General features: G+C 36.0%; 1 long non-coding RNA gene across 1 annotated transcript; it reads right to left on the reverse strand.

Moving 5' to 3' along the window:
* Positions 1–438: 438 nt before the first annotated feature.
* LOC128016357 (uncharacterized) lies at positions 439–2999 on the reverse strand. The gene is made up of 5 exons (XR_008184153.1): positions 2895–2999; positions 1778–1891; positions 1552–1636; positions 919–1046; positions 439–798 (listed from the first exon to the last, which is right to left on the reverse strand). It is a non-coding gene; the product is annotated as an uncharacterized LOC128016357 (long non-coding RNA).
* Between the last annotated feature and the right edge of the window lie 2530 nt (positions 3000–5529).

The raw sequence follows: 5529 nt of genomic DNA on the forward strand, positions 1-5529 counted from the left end.
GTAAAAATGTCCTCCTCACCCCTGTATCTTGCTCCTCAGGTGCTGGACATCAGTAATGTGTGTGCTCTTGGTTTTAATGCAGTACAAGATCCATGTTGATCATTCCTGCTACATTCTCAGTTATCCCTCAAGTGTTTGTAACTATAAAGCCCATGGCACCATCTTGTAATGCAGAATAATTAATCCCGTAACTCCCTTTATTTCACTAAAAAATGTGCATATTTGTTACTAAAATATAAAAAAAATACTTTCTGGTGTACTGATGTCCCAGATGTAATTAATCCGAACAAAAATGTTTATGTCTTAAATAAAAAAGTAATACCAATAATTAATATGTTGTTTTTCCAAGTCTAAAATAAACACACATGAGCCTACCTAGTAAAATTACGTATTTACCAAGAATCTTCAGAACACAATATTCACCATTTTCATTTTATTGAAGCATAGACTATAAAGATGATAAAGTAGCATCAAGACAAATAAGATTCAATGAAAATAATTATCATCAAAAATACATTAACCTCATATATAAATCAGTTCACACAGATGAGTGATGAAATGTCCTTAAAAGTCACACAGTCCCATCCAGTCAACTGTGATACAGATCATGTGATACATATAAGACATGAGATACTGTTCCAGAAAATAATGATTCCCATCATCACATCTAAACTGGTTTCATCTCCCCATCGTTATCTTCTTCTCTCGTGTCTGGAAACAGTTTGTGGTTGATATCCAGCACTGATGTGGTGTAGCTTGTCCTCAGCCAGAGGATCTCTCAGTCCTAAGATCCCAGACCTGGTCAAAGTGAAACAAGCAATCCAGATGAAGTTGTTTAATGGACAGAGAGCTCAGCTTATGTTCTGCGTGATTTTAGCAGTGTGAGTAACTATGAGCCTTGTAGTACTGTACACTTACCATTCTTCAAGCTGTTTTGAGACCTTTTGAGAAGCTTTTTCTCTGAAGAGAATTTAGCACATCCTCTTCTTTCACTCCTTTCAAGAGCATCACTTGGTCAAAACCCCTCATTTGGCTGATGAGATCATCTGTACAAATTAAAATACTGCAATAAAAATTAAAGAATTAAGAAAAAGTTACAGAGGCAAAGGTCTTGATCATGAGACTGCATTAGCATGTGTAGTTCTCAGAGACTCTAGAATTCATCTATTGTTGCAGTAAATGTGTTTTTTCCCTCTAGAATCTTTCTCCAAAGTTCCTGACTTCTCTCACAAATGTGTTTTAGTCTGTGCAGTGTAAGGCCTGGCTTCAAACCAATCTACTATCAATTCACAATTTATAACATAACATTTAGAAAACAATGAAATAATGTACATTGGTGTTTATATCAACTAAACCAATTTCATGATACTTGTCTACTCTTAAAACAGGTGGTGTGTTTTTAAAAACATAATACTAAAAATGTCCAGTCACACTTTGCTAACATGCTGTAATTGTAATAGTAAAAAAAGAAATCAAGGCTGACATGACCAGTTCTGTGAGAGATCATCATAAAATGTTGTATAACACAGCATTGCTTCAACACACACATACCAGAGGACTTCTGTTTGTTTGAGCACAAGATGGCCATCTTCATTCCTCATCCTGAGCAAATCATTTCCTTGGTCTTCCTTCTCTTCTGTTAAACAAGATAATCTCTACTTACTCTGTGTACAATTAATATTGCTCATTAAACATAATTAAGTTAATTTAAAGTAAGATTCAGACCAGAGCATTTGAGGAGTAAATGTTGATTCAAAAATATTCTAAACTAATGTACCTGGGAAGAGCTGATCATGGCAAGATTCGCTGAGACTCAGTAATAGCTCTTAGTTTTTAGGAAGGTTTGTGAGGGTTGGCTCTTGAGTGAGCTGTTGAGCTTGATATTTTAGACCTGAAAAAGAAGAACAGCATTAGGATTATCTGCAAAAAATCCTGTAAGACAGAAAGAAGGAAATATTATTAATTACGTGCAACTTGTACATTACACCTCTGCAAAGATGCTGTATAATTAAATGTTAAATGCATCCATTATTGAAAGCAAGTAATTAATAGCAAGCTATAGTCATATGAATTCTATGATAGTGTCAGATGAGACCGTCCTGGGGCTTGTACAATATCATACAAGTGTTAAACTGGATTATTAAGACTGTGATGTGTTTAGGGATCATTTTTAAGACTTTGACCCTGTCCAGATACCCACACTTGCAGTCTTGGCCACTTGAGAGTGTGTGTACATGACAGTGTGTGAACGAGACTGTCCCCGGTCTTAATAATGCCAAAGCACAGCGTCCTTAACACACACTAAACCTCTCCAATACTGCTCCGGAGCACTATACAAAGCTTAGTGTATCCCATCATGCATCATGTTTTGGAATAAATCGTCAGACTTTTTGCCAAGATCTCACAAGAGGTCATGGGAAGCTGTCCAATGTACAGTATGTGAAATATTGATAATTAGTTATTAAAAATCTCTGTAAACACATAAGTGTCCCATAAGGCAGTGGCTCCCAATCCTGGTCCTGGAGAAGCCCAACACTGCACATTTGAGATGTCTCCCTGATCAAACACACCTGATTCAACTCATCAGCTCATCAGTGAAGACTCCAAGGCAGATAAGAGAGACACCAAAACCGTGCAGTGCTGGGGTTCTCCAGGATCAGGATTGGGAAACACAGTCATCAGGTCATTATGTTCGACATACACTTGTGTTCATCATGCTCACTTGAACACTAGGCCAAATACAGGAAAGACGTCAAATAAGTAATCAAGTGGTCAAGTGCAAAGATGGCAAGTGTGGGTATTTGGACAGTGCAACAGTTTAAGAAACAACAAATGCTGTACAAATTATAACAGCAGGAATGTTTGATAAAAGGGACAAACTATCACAGACTTACTGCTGCAAATATCTGCCTCCGCAGCTTTCTGTCTTCTCCATTTCTGAAGGAATCCCTCTCCAGAAACACCACTGGGCTGACTGCCTTTACGTATTTTCAGCTAAAAATAAAAATAAAAATAATAAAAAGGGGAGAGTAAATAAAATTGAATTATATAAAGAATGTTAATAATGATCTGTGAGCAAAATATTTAGATATAATAAATATATATATAAATATAAACTGATATGAATGAACTGCAAAATGGAAAAATACATGTTTTATTATTTATTTTTAATTTGATTTTTTTTTTTTTTTTTTTGGATTTACATTAAAAGGTATTAAAAGCATGCTACAGAACATATGATTACTGTGATATCTTTCATATAAAAGCACATAAAAACACTAACATTACAGTGATACAAACATAGCTGGTTTGGTGATTATTGTATTGATTATTAATATACCATAGTAAAACTACAGTTACTAATGTCCTGTTTACTGTGTTTTAACTTCACATTTCATTTATTACTATTGTAAGTGTCGTGATTACCATGATTTTACTACAAATACAACTTACATCATTAATCCTGAAATTAATAATAATATAAAACGGATCGAAGGTCTATGGCACGTCAGGTGACAGAGTTTAATCAGACTAATTAGCAGCTGTGTTCATTTATTTAAATGCAATGAAACTCAAAGACAGCCGCGGATGACCGATATAATACAGCGATTAAACATATGGCACTAATCTGATTAATAAATAAGACAGAATACATTTTATAAAAGGCATTAAAAGAGCGTATTTACGACTACTCACCCAAACTGTGGAACTGATAGCAAGTATCGCGATGTGTGCTGAATGAGACTTCTTGAACGTGATTTCATAGCGATAAACATCTCATGTCCTCGTGTCGAATTCTGACGCCAAAAGTTTCCCATTGAAAGCAATGAAGGTCGTAGTGCTTCGATATTCGACGCCGAGAGGCACATTTGGCGTCATAAAAGTGACGCTAGGGGCGCTTGACCATGCTTCGGTTTTTGACGCCTTTGGAGTGAGAATGGGTTGGGATCTCACATGTATTGTATTCATGATGCAGTTCCTGTATTTGGTCCAAGAGTTCAAGTGAGCATGAAGACCACAAATCTATGTCGAACTTTTCATTACCTTATTGGACACACTTATAGTGCTGTAAAAATGCAAGTGTTTATAGAGCTTAATTTTTATTTGCAATACTTTGCTTTTAAAATCAACTTCTAAATGCCAGTTCAGTAGTCCCTATAAATTGTGAAACTCTTTGTTTTACTTCTAAAGTATATGTAAAATCTAACTATTATTAATATTTACATACATTGGAAAGGTTTCCGTGAACTCTTGTGAGATCTCTGCAAAAAGTCTCAATTTATCTTCATAGTGCGTTAAGGGCACTGTGGAGCATATATGCTTTCGGCGCATTAATATTATATCAAACGTTTATCTGTTACTGTTTTAAATTGACAGTAAATGTAATTCTGTTTTGATAATGAATAAGTATATTGCTTCTAAAAACACCAACATTTAACAAATTTAATTGACCAAGAATTGACAAACCACTATCAATTAATAAATTAAACTGCATTGTAATAATTATATAGCTGTTATATTCACCCAAAAATGAAAGTTGTGTCAGAATTTACTCACTTTAGTAGGGTTGTAAAGTGGCAGAAAGCATCTGGTAAATTTCTGGAAAGTTCACAAAAGTTCGTAAAAATTTTCAGAAACATTCTTCCAACCCTAACCCTCATTCACCCCAAAGTTTTGTTTCGCATAGACTGAATAAAACAAACAAACAAAAAAAAAACACAATAGAAGTAAATGCAATTCAACCAAAAGTGTTCTTCAAAAGATCTTCTTTAATATGGCACACACACACACAAAAAAAAAAGTCTTACAGGCTTTGAATAACGTGTGGGTGACTAAATAATATTCATTGTAAGGTGAACTATTCCGTGAAGCTTCACTGCACATGAGTTTTCTTTCCACTAGAAATTTCTGAAGACATGCATTTGTCACTTCAATACCCACAAACACAAATCATCTTCTTCTTTTTTTTTTATGTCTAAAGAAAATACTTGAAATACTTTAACATTAATTCAGGTTATCCCACACAGCAAGCAAGTGCTGTAGGTTTTAAAACGATTGTGAACCATTCAAGGCCCTGCTGGAGTCTGGGGCTGTTTAGGAGCTGTGCAACAAGGTCATCCTTACCATCGCAGCAACTGATGCAAATTCCTGACTACATCTCTTTGTTCGCTGGCAGCCGATTCGTTTTCCAACATTCCTAATCCAGCCAGCTGCTTTATTTTTCCTGGCGCCCGCTGATCCTGTAATGTCCCTCAGTCGGAGGGAAAGCACAATACTCTATAGGAGAGATGGAGGGAGAAGACTACAGATACAAGGAAGATAAAGCAGAGACGGTGAGTTAGTGCCTTTGATTTGTTTCAGTGGAATCTAATAGCGGTGGAGATCTGCTAGACTCATCACTGTGTATTGCAGCTGATCACATGCAGGCCAAATCAAAACCAGGTGCCCTCATCGCAGTGTTCAGCATCACCTCTTCAGCCCCAAGAAGGGTGGCAGAGCGGGTTTACAAAAGCGCCTCTCTTTTCACTG

This window comes from Carassius gibelio, chromosome A7 (genome assembly GCF_023724105.1).
Source record: "Carassius gibelio isolate Cgi1373 ecotype wild population from Czech Republic chromosome A7, carGib1.2-hapl.c, whole genome shotgun sequence".
In the NCBI taxonomy this organism is placed as follows: Eukaryota; Metazoa; Chordata; class Actinopteri; order Cypriniformes; family Cyprinidae; genus Carassius; species Carassius gibelio.